The 15,458-nt window shown below is 39.7% G+C and overlaps 1 long non-coding RNA gene across 3 annotated transcripts in view; it reads right to left on the reverse strand.

The window, feature by feature from the left end:
• LOC110836788 (uncharacterized) overlaps positions 1-15,458 on the reverse strand; it is a 229,735-nt gene that overhangs the window by 171,353 nt on the left and 42,924 nt on the right. For all 3 annotated transcript variants that reach the window (XR_015532589.1, XR_015532588.1, XR_015532590.1), the window contains exon 2: positions 979-1,055. This is a non-coding gene — a long non-coding RNA (uncharacterized LOC110836788). The remainder of the gene's footprint in view (positions 1-978; positions 1,056-15,458) is intronic.

The following is a 15,458-nucleotide window of genomic DNA, read 5'->3' on the forward strand; positions in this document are numbered from 1 at the left end:
CTCGCCGCTCAAGTCCTACACATTCAACTTTAATGTTTTTCGTTTGTTCTCGTCATTCTCAGAGCTTTGTTTTCTTCAGACACTTCTCGTCTCGTTAGCTCCGCACGATTTCGAGAAAAAATCGAAAACATCGTTCAAACAGGCCCCGATTGAGACTCTGTGATTCCCTTATAGAACCCAAATAAGTTGTATATAAGATTATAAATAAATATCGAATCTTATTTAAATGAGTACAGGAGAATGATTCTTCACGGGACGAAATAATTTTAAAAAAATCAAAAATCTTGCATTCAACGTCTGTTAGGAAACATTCAAACCACTGTCTTTCTTAGATTCAATGGGAAATTCAGATTCACAGGCCCTTCAAATACGGCAGAGGTATGTGGGGGGGATAAAATGTGAGCCTCTCAAGTCGTGGGACACGCAATCTGGCTCTATAACCTGACATTTATTTCAGGTGAGTTTAACTAATGGCTTTATCTCGGGTTCAACACGTCCGGGCCCCAGAAGTTGGTAAGAACGGATAATGTTACTTCCCTACTCAGCTACTTCCGATAACAGCCCCCCCACCACCACCACAATAACCAATAGCTGATACACTCGGGGCAGAAAAATAATGAACAGAAATATTAGGGCTGAAACCCGCACCCTTCCCCAATCTACCCCTCCCTCTCCACCAGCGCAGTCTCACCCCTCCCCTACTTTGGAGAGGGAGACGTCTTCATTGTCATTATCTGTTTCATATTATTTATGATTTACTTAGCTAATCTGTTAGGCGCAATGGCGCGAATTTGTTGGAAAGATTTTTGTAATGGGCCTGAGCGAAACATGACTTCTTCAGGAAACGTTACAATTAATTGATTGTGATGAAATGTCTCGTTATTTGTCAATGAGAATTCATAACAAACCCATGTATATGAGGCATGAAGATTTATGCAGTATCAGGTCTTATACTAAGGATGAGAATGTTGTACTCACAACAGAGAAGAAAGGCAGCCAAGATTCGTTTGCTGGATGCTGTTCATGACACGCGTCGACAGGACGTAAGAACGTACCTGAAAAAAATTCATGAATGAAATAGGATAACCCTAACATTAAGCATGCAAACCTTAGAAATAAAAGAATATTTCGCGAATATTTTTCTAAACTAAAATTAGAAACCATTCGTCTATGGAAGCAATGGTGACATCTCTAGTTACATTTTGTTACCAAATCAAAGAGGATAACATTTGTGAAGTATGTAGCATGCATGGGGGAGATAAGAACTCACATAAGTAATTTTACTCGGACAAACTAAAAGACAGAGACTAGTTCGGACACCTATAAGTTAATGGTAAGATAATATTAAATGTAATCACAAATATATTGTAAGACTGAGGACTGCGTTGCACAGAACAGAGTCCACTTACAAAAAAACAGTACCTTTGGGTGACATACCGGGTGGGAAAATTGTTTATCAGCGCCTGTTAGCGTCTGAAAACTGGATCTGTTAAACTGAGTTAGTTGGTTTAGATCAGGGGTGACCAACCCGCGGCCCGCGGGCCGCATGTGGCCCGCCTTGAACATTTTTCCGGCCCGCGAGATTCATCACACTTTTACAAAATATATTTATTTTATAATGGCAATGTACAATGTACGCTTAGTATCATTATTATTATATTATCTATGTTTACATGTAAGAATAATAGTAAACACAATAATAATAACTCATTATGTTTCAATTTTTCACTCCAAAACAATGTCTATAGTGTATGTAAATCTAATATGGGGATATATAATTTTATATGTGGCCCGCGGAGTTATGATGCATTTCCAAAGTGGCCCGAAAGATCATTTGGGTTGGCCACCCCTGGTTTAGATCAATTTGTTATTTACCGAGAACTTACAAACCCTAGTATTATTAAAGGTTATATTTTACGAGCTTGAGAATCATTCGTGCTTTCTGGAAAAGCTAATCGGGCTATCCATAATTATAATGATCATATTTTATTTTGATTGCGAGGTCTTTCGGATATTTGCTTGAAAAATAACACCAAATCACGGCGCTGCGTTGCAGTGAACATATTAATATCGTGGCGTTTTTCGTGATATCTTGTTAAGCATAACAAATCAATTCCGCACGGTCATACGTACGGTCCAGTCCCCAGCGGCTAACTGAATCCTCAAAGCGATCAGTTATCTTCTCAAAATGAAGAGAAACTTTTATTACTTTTTATTTTATATGTTCAACAACAAAGGCAATAGAAGTGTGCTCCCTACACGCACTTCAGAGATTTATAACGCGAAAAACTTTGTTCAGTTCAGAAAGGGCTCGTCTTCCGTTTAGACTAGAGGGAAACAGCACTCCACAAATTTTCCTCTGCGAAAACTTTTCGTACAAGTGTTTCCAAGGATAAATTTTCTTCAAAATTGTCTATCTTACACGTAATTTTACATTTAAGTAACTAACTAACTAACTAGATGGCTTACCGAACCCAAAGGTTCATCACCGAATTAACCAAAGCCCTCCACCGGACCCTGTCCTGGGCCAACAAAATCCAGTCTCCTTCAACTCCTATCTCCCGTAGATCCCGCCTGAGATTATCCTCCCATCTACGTCTAGGTCTCCCCAGCGGTCTCTTCCCCTCAGGCTTCCCAAATAGTGGACCCAACCAACCAGAAGGCTTACAGAACCCGAAGGTTCATCACCGAATTAACCAAAGCCCTCCACCGGACCCTGTCCTGGGCCAACAAAATCCAGCCTCCTTCAACTCCTATCTCCCTTAGATCCCGCCTGAGATTATCCTCCCATCTACGTCTAGGTCTCCCCAGAGGTCTCTTCCCCTCAGGCTTCCCAACCAACACCTGGTGCACACATCTTGTCCCATCCATGCGCGCTACATGCCCAGCCCATCTCATTCTTCTCGACTTAATCACCCTGACAATATTGGGGGAGGAGTCATTGTGCAGTTTTCTCCATACATGTTCTTTTGCGTATATTCGCTTAAATTATGAAAGGAAATTCTGGGAAAACGTTAGTTAAATCTACCAGTCTCTAGAATCGATTCACAGAATTTTCGACTCGAGAGTCAGGAACCATTTTGTTCTGAATCTCTCTTCTCGTCACCAACTCTAAAATACAGAGCCCTCGTTTCTGGTACCAGAACTCCGATAGCCAATTGCGTACGGGTCACTCTACTGATGTATAACAACTCCGTTTCCTTATTCTCCGATACGCGGGCCACTGTTTGACAGACATGTGGATTACAGCATTAACGTCAGGCAAAGCTCGTGATATATTACTCACATCTCAACACAGATTATTCACAGGCGGGAAACACAGTAATTAATTTTCCCGTCCGAAGCTTCGTGTCAACTTAATACACTTTGCAACAGTTCGACACCCTGAAAAAAAAACGGATATGCAACCACACCAACGGCATTGTTAGTCGTGAGGTGACCCTGCCCTCACACGTGGACGTCACCCACGGACCACGCAATCTTTACTTTCCTACGGCATTCGTCTTTAAAGAAACATAAAGATATTCCTTCGTCATCATGAACCAGTCTACATAATAACTGTTCTGTGGTCTAGCGGTTAGAACGCTGGTCTTGTAATCCTGGGGTCTCGGGTTCGAATTTATAACTTGTGTTGGGCAAGGCCGTGGTCTAGGCAACACGGAGTTTTCCTCCGTGGCATCCCAACAATTACTCCATTCACACACAGAAGAAGTCAATGGCAAACCACTTCTGGATCATCTGCCAAGAACGTATATGAACAGGTCCCAGTCCGAGAAAAGGATGGAAGGATCCTGTTCATATGGACCTGACGTCAGACAGAACACTAAATAATAATAAGATGAGGTGGTCTAGCGGTTAGAACGCTGGCCTTGTAATCCTGGGGTCTCGGGTTCGATTCCCGGCGGTGCCCGAATTTATAACTTGTGTTGGGCAAGGCCGTGGTCTAGGCAACACGGAGTTTTCCTCCGTGGCATCCCAACAATTACTCCATTCACACACAGAAGAAGGCAATGGCAAACCATTTCTGGATCACCTGCCAAGAACGTATATGAACAGGTCCCAGTCCGAGAAGAGAAAAGGATGGAAGGATCCTGTTCATATGGACCTGTCGTCAGACAGAACACTAAATAATAATAAGATGAGGTGGTCTAGCGGTTAGAACGCTGGCCTTGTAATCCTGGGGTCTCGGGTTCGAATTTATAGTGTTGGGCAAGGCCGTGGTCTAGGCAACACGGAGTTTTCCTCCGTGGCATCCCAACAATTACTCCATTCACACACAGAAGAAGGCAATGGCAAACCACTTCTGGATCATATGCCAAGAACGTATATGAACAGGTCCCAGTCCGAGAAAAGGATGGAAGGATCCTGTTCATACGGACCTGTCGGCAGACAGAACACTACAAATAAAAATAAAAATTGGCGGATTTTTATCAGACTTCGTATGAACGTCATGCCTAATGCGAACACAACGGGTAACAAACTTCTGCAGATGGAGAGACACTAGCGCCAATTCAATTCGTATCTGGAAACAGATCTTCGAAAAATATTCTAATTCTTTCAGCCAACGTCGTCTTCTGTTAGTGAACCAAAGACGTGACACGTTGCTGGCGATAGCTAACGAACAGTAAAGCTACGAATGTGAAATTATCACAGGCAAAACCACAAAATTCTTGCTCGAAGCTTTACATCAAAGTTTCAAAGTACAAGGACGTGTCTTCTTCAAAGGTTCGTACAACAATTTTATTTTACAATATTCAAGCCACATGTATGGAACTCTTTAGTTCGTCATCTGGCGCCTGATTTGTTACGAAAATTATAATTCTACATTAGTTACTTTCTTGCATCGAATATTAAATAACAGAACTATTTTTCAATTAGCATGGAAGATGGCGTGCTGTGTCGTTTTCATGGCAACACTGAAGAAAATATAAACAAATAAATAAATAAATAAGTCTAGCTGAAAATCATGACAAATCTCGGTCCAGTCATTGGCTATTCTGACTGATAATTTTCGTGATTTGTTAAGGGCAGAATCTACAGGCATAAATTTTATTCAAAAATGGACTCTATCTATAACATATGCCGTTGAAAGAGTGTGTCGTTAAATCAAAATATTAAAATTTTCCATTTTTGAAATAAAATTATCTCGCGAGATTTCTTGTCTCACTTGCAAACCGAACGTTCCTTTTTGTAAGCACAAAAGCAGCTGGTAAAGAGCATCTCTTGAGAATGGAACTAAAAACCACTCCACCGGACATTCATGAAATGTTTCTGAACCGCATTAGAAAGAGCTTTTTACTACACAGCCGACAAAATCCTTCTTTAAAATTCTCCCAATTCATTAAACGGTATAAGAATTCTATTCATTATAAATATCACGACTTTTGAAAGAAAATTAATTAAAAAGAGAATACGGTTCTACAATTCATAGAACTTACTTCTGCAATATAGTTTTATTATACATGTACAGAATTAAAGAACCAATAAACCGATTTTCGACAGGAACCAGTATCAAACTCGCGAAGATAACATTAATGTTAGGGTAAAATGTAACTAGATCGGGTATCAGGGTGTGAAAGGGGGTTGGGCGTGGTGAGGAATGTCTGCAACAGCAGGAAGAAAGCAACGCACCAAATTACAACAGAACAGTCGGACACTGAGGAACTGCTTGTGCGGTAACCCTCAGGACACACTTGAGAATAAGATCGGAGATGAACATGCTCCGAAACGTCGTCCAAACAAGCGTACTCAAGAGTCATGTCTAAGAAAATTAAAAATTACCAACTAAAAATACAACTTTTCTGATCATTACAATAAACTAAAAGTTGTAAAGAAATTCCGTTCATTCAGTGTTGATGAATATATTTTTGGTTCAGACATAGATCTGCATCTTAAGATACTACAACATTGTAGTTAAAATATTAATTGTAAAACATGGCCTCAATGAGAAAACTGACTTAAACAGTATAAAACCCTTAAATATCAAGACGTCTCCTATGGAATGTTAAAAATTATTTTGTAATTTTTGCGTCATAAGTGCGTACTGAGGGCCACTGTGGGGTCTCGGGTTCGATGCCCGAATTTATAACTTGTGCTGGGCAAGGCCGTGGTCTAGGCAACACGGAGTTTTCCTCCGTGGCATCCCAACAATTACTCCATTCACACACAGAAGAAGGCAATGGCAAACCACTTCTGGATCATCTGCCAAGAAAAATTTCGTCCAAGTTATCTGTCGCACATCGGACACGCTTTCAATGTCAATCCACTCGATCGGAGTTGATCACGTTTTACGCTACAGTTTCCTGCCCGATTCCTTTTTAGTGGATTTCCACGTGCCTTGCTCCCCGCATGAGTGCGGTTTTCTCTTGTTGCATTGGTCTTAATTCTGTTGGACATTTTCCTAACTTCGATTACATGTTGTCTTCCTTGAATCCTGAAGCATTTCAATTCAGTGTGAATCTTCACAACTTTCTTATTTATATCCATCCACGTCTTTGTCTAGACAAGTTGCTTTTGTAGTGTCGGGGTGTCAGACCCGATCTAGAAGATTCAGTCATCCTCGACATTTTTACAGCACTGAAGATTCACTTAACATGCATTAAGTAACTTCATGACAGTGTTTACAAAATACGACACATTTCTGCAGAACGTAATTCTGCATTATAAGAAATCCTGCCCGTTAATTTGGTCGTCGAGATATCGACTTGGCATGTTGAACTCACTTCTCCCCCTCCAACCAGCCCACCTCACCCCTTTTACTCAGTCGTGTACCGGGGCCACCCTAGACTTCTAGCTGTCACTCAACCCCCGACAACCTTGCCTCTAGGGGGATTTATACCAAATTAATAACACTATGGGTTATGTAACGTTACGCCCTACCTCTAGACTCACCCCTAACCAAATCCCTTTCCCCCCCCCCCCCCGCTTCTCCTGTGTCTGATTTTCTCAAACTACAGCGGAAAGCGACTGCAAAGACCTCATACTCTGCGTTTAAGTGTAACGCCAAGTTCTAATTTAGAATCTGTCACTCAATATGAATAGTACCCCGTCACCCACACGATCCTCTCTCTCTCTCTCTCTCTCACCCTCTGCTACGTTCAATTCCGTTAACAATAAACTAGATTCATCCTTCGCCCTGCGCTGAGTCGCCATGTTAACACAATTACAACAAGCTTTTAACTGAATCTCGCATAAAAGAACAGTTAGGATGTCTGAATTATACATATTTCGTACCCACAAAGCAGGTTCGAGCAAAACTTCGTGCGGGAATTATTCCCAAACAGCACTGAAACGGATTTGTTCGAAGGTAATTTAACATATAATTTGGACACGACGTGCTGGTACGCAAGCGAACAATTTGAAACATCTACAGCAGTGGTCCCCAACGAGGTGCAAAGGCTTTTTGGGTGCCCGCGGAAAGAGGTTATACTGAATAATGAAGGCCGTTCAACCACGAACATTATAAAATCAAAGCACAGATCTCGATTTACTGATGCCCATCTTCACGATTGTTTGCGAGCAAAAACATCATCCTACACTCCCAAATTCGAAAAACTAGCCGATTAAATGCAGCGCCAAACATCCCACTTGAGTAATAATAATTGTACTTATAAAAGTACGTATTTTTGATTGTATGGTTTCTTGTATCATTAAACGTCGTGTTGTTATGTGTATTATTTGGTGTCGATATCTTATTTGTCCAGAGTAAGACAATTTGGCTTTTTAATTGGTTGGTGCCCGCCACGATCTCATAAACTCTCAAATTTCCCCGTAGGCACAAAAAGGTTGGAGACCACTGATCTACAGGGTGTTACCATTTCATATAAGTTTTTCCCATTTTATTATATCATCTGGTTATCAACCGGGTTCATGACATAAAACTGTAACCCTAACGAAATAGTTTATTTTACGAAGAGATGAATAATCTCCATCCATCGGAACGACAGACACACCCCATTTTTCTGCCATAATGAGAGTTCTCACTTCCACTGCCAAATGGGCGTGTTTCAAGTGCATTCAGATACACACAGATTCGGCACAACTGCATATCTGATAGCATTATTTCGAAAGCCACGATTATTAATGATTCCAAACTTAGGCGTACGCGAACCACATGTTCGCATATGTGATACTGCAGGAAAGTATGTAAAAATCTGCCAACTCATACCCCCCATATGCTGTATAGTAGCACGCAGGCACACGCAAAAGCAGCTTAAGGTACATGTTGCCGGGATTCATATATCAGCGTACAACAAACTAGGAGACTTTGTGGTCTGGGATTCAATACCAGTTGAAAACACTTTTGATCAAATCACGTGTATTTCCTCTCCTTAGGGTAGGGCAGGGATGTTGTACTCACAGTGATTAACCTGTAGCCCACGTAACTAATGGTATTCATCTTCATAGATCCTGCAGATAAAGTTATAAATCCTAGTAGAACACAATCCAGGCGGGCAGAGACGATAATGACAAAAGATAATATTAAAAGGCAAATGTAAAACAGCTCCCAGGAGCCACCGGATAGGAAGATGAGTGGGCCCCATGGACGATCTGGATTGGTCGTGACGAAAATAAAGATCTCTGTCGTGAATCTAACATCGACTGCTCAGCTGGCAGTCTGGGGACTGAGCTATCCGGCCAGAGATTAAAACAGAATCGAGCTGCATCCAACGCAATGAATATCACTCGTGCTCAGGTTTGTTTTAATTTCACGGATCTCTGACAAAAAAAAATCAAAAAATATATGATATACGAGAAAAGAACACAAGCAGAAATCCGCCACTGGGCTCACGACGCCAGGTGAGAAATCAAAATAACTGCTAAATGTTATCAGTTTCTGTGCATCCTGCATCTGCTAAGTGACGTGCAACCCGTTATGATCCATACGCCAGTATTGCAGTGCGCCGGTCACTCGTAGCCAGAAATATTGATTACGCCTCTACACAGATAATAACGTTATCCATGCCAATAAAACTGGCTGTAAAAGGTTGTCTCCCACTCCACAGCTAAGCAACTATCAGCTAAAAACATTTATGTGTTATGCTCATGTACTGATAGGTCATGAGATGTTTTGACAACATTTCGGACGCAAATATATGACAGTCAGAAAAATACGTTAATATCTGTGATCCTACGTCGGTATTATTATTATCGTTATTATCATTAATACCAGTTTTTAAGATTTATTATTAGTAGTATGATATTATCATTATTATTGTTGTTGACATCATCATCCCAGATTTAATAAAATATTAAAATATGGACCATCACCATTTGAAGTCCGAAGCTCGTGTACATAACATTTAAGAATCCAGTTCGTACCGCAAAAAAAACACAACAATTCACCGTTACTAAGACCAACTACTTAACGCTGTTTAATTAAATAATCGCTATTTTTACTACAGAATCATACAAAATGAAGATTTGCTGACTGTTGAAGGCGGTGGGACATATGGTAACGATTTTGAAAGGCTAATTAATGAACTATACTTTCAGGTTGTCGAATGTATAAAAACAGGCTCTAGAATAAGATCGCGGACTTACAGTCGGTTTCTTACGAAAGACTTTTCTAAATGATTTCAAATCATGGATTCATCATCTTGTTCTTGATACAGGTCAGTGGCGGTCTCCTGTAAAAACAGTAATGGACCTTCGCGAAAAGTATTGACTATTGAAGCGACTATTAGCTTATCAAGATGGAGTATGTTCCGTCGAATTTAATATCATCTGTTATCATTCATTTAAAATCATCTAGTATTTCGCCTGCTTTTCAAAATAAGAAAAATGCAACAAGATGAATTAAATTGGAAAGGAATGAAAATGGTAGTGTTTTTATATGATACTTTGTAACTGCGTACAGTTTACGTAAGCAATGATTATAAACACCCGTCTTTCCACAATCCATAAAAGTGTCTTTATGTATGGAAATCTGTCCAGCCATCACCCACGTTCCTTCCTCCTAGGCACTGCGATTGGATAAATGGTTTTACGGTAATGCTGTGGCTTAAAACACGTGAGGCAATGTATTTTAACACCGGATGCACTTGACAGACAACCTCAAACAGGCCTGATCGGCAGGTTATAGCAAAGCAACTTGAAGGAACCCTTCCTTAATTTTCTAATAACTTCACATTTTGTAGAACCCCATCAAATCAAAAAAGTCGCCAAACTTTCCCTCTACTCCCACAGGCACTTGTCTATCTTTTTTCGTTACATATCAATCGATCGATAGATCCACTCTAAGATCGTACTACCAAACCTTAATCGATAGCTCGTCATGGTAATGAAGACTGCCTAATTACAACGTACTAAAGCCGCCTCAGTCTGTAGATAAGAGACCAGAACAACCGTGAAAAGACCATAATTAATTTGTTCCCTGGAGGCTGTGGATTCCCTGACTTACATTTCTGTAATCAGAGGCCGAAATTTGTGAGAATTAGATTAGAAGGAGACGGGAATAACCATCTACGGACCCTGTGTACTCATTGTAATATAAAACAGCTGCAAATCCACAAAGCTTTAACGTTTTGCCAGCGAAAGTCCAATTTCATCAAACCTTTGAAGCCGAAGACGGCCTACTAATATTTAATAATTCTGTCCGTACCGCGAAGAAAACACAACACGTAACCATTACAAAGATCAAATGGTTAACGCTGTTTAAGGAAATAATAGATATTTATTCCGATAATTAATTAACCCTTCGAAGCCGAGGCTCGTCTAAATTATATATAAGAATTCAGTCCGTACCGCGAAGAAAACACCACACGTAACCATTACAAAGATCAAATGGTTAACGCTGTTTAAGGAAATAATAGATATTTATTCCGATAATTAATTAACCCTTCGAAGCCGAGGCTCGTCTAAATAGCATTTAAGAATCCAGTCCGTACCGCGAACAAAACACCACACGTAACCATTACAAAGATCAAATGGTTAACGCTGTTTAAGGAAATAGTAGATATTTATTCCGATTATTAATTAACCCTTCGAAGCCGAGGCTCGTCTAAATAGCATTTAAGAATCCAGTCCGTACCGCGAAGAAAACACCACACGTAACCATTACAAAGATCAAATGGTTAACGCTGTTTAAAGAAATAATAGATATTTATTCCGATTATTAATTAACCCTTCGAAGCCGAGGCTCGTCTAAATAGCATTTAAGAATCCAGTCCGTACCGCGAAGAAAACACCACACGTAACCATTACAAAGATCAAATGGTTAACGCTGTTTAAAGAAATAATAGATATTTATTCCGATTATTAATTAACCCTTCGAAGCCGAGGCTCGTCTAAATAGCATTTAAGAATCCAGTCCGTACCGCGAAGAAAACACCACACGTAACCATTACAAAGATCAAATGGTTAACGCTGTTTAAGGAAATAATCGCTGTTTATAATGAAAATCATACGAAACCCATAAATACTAAATAAATATTTACTGATCGTTAAAAGCGGTGGTACAAATAGTTACCATCGATCTTTAAAGGGTTAAATAGTTGCCTTGAGATCATAAACCAAGGTGATGCGTAGATCGGAAGGAAAGATTTTACATGTTCTGAACTCTTTTCAAAAGTATGTTCTTCATTAATACCGGCAGATGTTCACCGCCTTCCCGAGAGCACAAGTTCTGTTCGTGAATACTACACAATGTTCGTAATTGCACACATTTCACGCAGCGGCCTAGCAACTACGGTGACGTTGACTAGAGTTTGATGGGGGAGGATGGAAGAGTCCATTTTACATGGAGGGGGTGGAACTGTTCATGGTATCACTTTTGCCACAGGCTTGCATTTTAAATTGTACGCCATTAATATACGCGGTGTTTTAAATACAGGGCTCCACTTCAGAGACGTGTTATGTGCAGAGACATACCAAAAACATCTATGTAAACATTGGTCACTCGACGCTTCGTTCTAAAACTGTGGACCGCAATATCAGCTCACTTAAGCCCAGTGAATGTATATTTATTGTATCGTCTTAAAATTATTGTGTATTCTACAATTATTAGTCATATCGCAATAGTCCTGTAATGTTTTAAGTTCACGCTAATGTTCTTAATGAGGCGTGAAGCACAAAAGCAACATTTTGAGCACCTTTTTTGTAATTCATTGCCGTCAAAACAGTAACCTGTAAGGTGTAAATCAACTGCTAACAAACACTTCCCCGTGAATGGGTTTCCGGTCATTGTTTTAACCTTGTCCTCTTAAAATAAAATTGACCTCAGCACAAAGACGAAGCGTCCGAGTTTGAAAGATAGAAGTGTCGTGTATTTCAGAACACCCTGTATATAAGTGCATATGAAATTTTGTGACTGGTGGCGGAAGTAAGTGATGACAGTTTGCCAATACTGACGGCTGTCATAAGTGAAATGTGCACAGGAACCAAAGCCTTTAACATCCGAATGAAAATAGTTCCCATGGCAACGATACGAAATTTTAAAACCAGTAGTTCATACAATGGCCGTTATCCGTCACTTTTAAAATATTGGTTTGTTCTGTAGTAGATTATATAAAAAAATGGCGCGTCTCGTCCAAGAACTTGACAACAAGGTGATTATATTAGTCAGCGACTTGGAATGGATAAGAGAGGAAGCGGTCGTCGCTCGTATCAATGTACTATCCCCTAAATCTGTCATGTATCACTTAGAAAGTTATCATAAAATTAAGGCAGATTATTGGCGTTCCGTTTTCATTTCGAATACGAGTGACAAGCAGTACCGCTGAGCCAACCTGCTTAGTTTGTAGGGCATAATGCAGAATGACTTTCAGATCATCGAGATCTGCGAATTTTCCCGAATTATTCCTTGGTGTAGCCGATGCTAGCAATGCCCCCGTTCCAATTCACGGATACAGCACACGCTCGTAATAAAAAATGAAGCTTCAAAGACTCTAATAACAGAGCAAGCCGGTTTAATCTACTCCACATCACTTTCCCTTAAATCCATTTAGACATCATTCTTCGTCTCTGTAGTAAAGGAAACTTCTGGTTTTCGTGTACCTTATTTCCCTCTTTCGTTAAAGTCTACGTGGATATTCTTTTCCCCTCAGCTCATGTAATTCTGCACCAAGTTCAACGCAATTAAATGACGAAATATTTTCTAATTTTAAGTTCTAACTTGTTTCATATTTTGTTTCTAGTACCACACTCAAGGCTCCGAGCAACATGGCACCAAGAAAATTAGAACAAGCAAAGTTTCAAAAACGAGACAAGTATGGTTAATTTTAAGCTAAATTAGGTGGCATAATTCTTATCCCCCATGTTGTAATGGACACTAACAAAAACGCAGACCATGAGACGGTTCTTAATGCTAAATATAACTTCTAGGGTAGACAAAAACAGAGATAATGTAACTTCGTGTTTAAAATGTCTCAAACGGGATGGAAAGTCAATTGAATAAAAATTTCCTTGGATATTATCCATCGTCTAGTAAAATATAAAATATAAAACGTAAAACGACGTTTCGGAGATGGGACTCTATCTCCGTCTTCAGGTTCCTACACAGTTGGGAGATAGGGATTAGCTCTATCTAGTGGGCCCAACTGTGTAGGAGCCTGAAGACGGAGATAGAGTCTCATCTCCGAAACGTCGTTTTACGTTTTATATTTACTAGACGATGGATAATATCCAAGAAAGGTCCGGAGATAGGGATTAGCTCTATCTAGTGGGCCAAACTGTGTAGGAACCTGAAGACGGAGATAGAGTCTCATCTCCGAAACGTCGTTTTACGTTTTATATTTTATATTTTACTAGACGATGGATAATATCCAAGAAAATTTTTATTCAATTGACTCTTCACCATCGTCAAGAAGTTTTAGATTTGGGATGGAAAGGTTTTGTTACCAAGGAGACGAAAATGTCCATACTCTTTTGCAGAATAGGACACCCCCAGAATGAGAACCTCGGTCAGGTACAGTAACTCTGAATATGTTGAAATATCAACTATTTAAACGAGATTTCTTGAATATATAGTTTTACCATGGTTTATGAAGTCTTTACGTAAGATTAAATTTTGAATTTCGGAGTTCTGAAACACTGAAGAACGAATACAGACCATAGGTTCTAAGAATAATGGGGTACTTTCGAAAATACATGGACCTAAGGAGAACGAAGTAGAGAATCAAGGAAGTTGACGTCGACAAACTTCGCGGTTTGTGTTTGTAACTTGGCAGAATCAGCAAAATTGTGAGGTCCAAAATGCAGCGTTGAATTAGACATCGACACAGGACGAGGAAAACAAAAAATGCATACAGAATTTTGGTGAGAACATGAATATCAACTTAAACGTGTTTCATAAATTTGATGCCATGTAACAAAGCAAAAACAAAGAAAAATACAATCAACAACGAAGTGTTACTCGAGAAGATTTTGTTGAGTTCAGTCGCCGTGAAAGCTTCAAGTCCTTATGGGGGGATTTCGAACACACAAAAAAACATTTTGAAGAAATGAGCTGAAACAGCCTTTGTAACGTGAACACCGGTGTTAAGAGGGCAATTATAGTCCTCATACACTCAAAACGTGAAAAACATCAACTTTCTTAAAAGTATCTCAATCATACTGTCACTATGCAAGCATGTAAGCATAGTCGCGATCAAACGTTTCGACCATCATTGCAGTTGCCATCTTCAGGAAGAATGTGTGAGTGGGAAGTAAAAGACACACACACGCTATTTTAAATATACTTTTCTGTTCTAAGGTTGCATGGGACACTTTGGTTCTTATTATGAACAGCAGGAAAGGGTAAAATGTTTTCTAATAAATATAAATTCACTTCTGACAGAAGCGACTCTGGTAGCAAGAAATTCAAACAGAACCATGGTGGCGCCTTGGTGAAGTCTGGTGGAGTCTGCGTTAGTATGAAGTCAGGCAGTCGGTCCTGTGTCCTTGCGTTTGGTAAGAATCTGGTTTTCAGTCGCCGTGAAGATGTCATATTCAATTTACCTCGAAAAGAATTTTTATTTTGATCTGTACTTTCGATGTGATTTGGAAATATAATGCTAAAATAATATGGATTAATGTTCAACATAAGAAAGGTCATTCTCGTTAACTTTGACGGGTCATTTTATACTATCTGTTTTAATAAAAACGAAAATGATGATGATGATAAGGGATTATAGTGATTATTACGGTCATTATAATGGTGATTATGTGCACGTGATTGGCAGCACTGCCAGAAGTCAGCATCATCAGATCTGAGATAGGATGATTGCTCCCCGGTTGAGACACTTTTGCGAACACAGGGTAGACAGAAAATTATTTATTTGATCAGAAAGGAAACTACGAGTTGCTGCCTGTCCCATCTCCTTCAGTATCTAGTCATTCGGTCATTATTTCCGCTCCTCGTTTCGAGGGAAATCGTCTAATTACTACGTCTGTAATATCAAAACACGGGAAAGTATCAAATCGATCTTGAATTTTCATCACTGTTCAAACTTCACACGGTTTGGAATGTGACTGTCTTC

This window comes from Zootermopsis nevadensis, unplaced genomic scaffold, assembly GCF_977971745.1.
Source record: "Zootermopsis nevadensis isolate Lab colony 2312 unplaced genomic scaffold, Znev_1.0 Znev_ptg000061l, whole genome shotgun sequence".
NCBI classification, from domain to species: Eukaryota; Metazoa; Arthropoda; class Insecta; order Blattodea; family Termopsidae; genus Zootermopsis; species Zootermopsis nevadensis.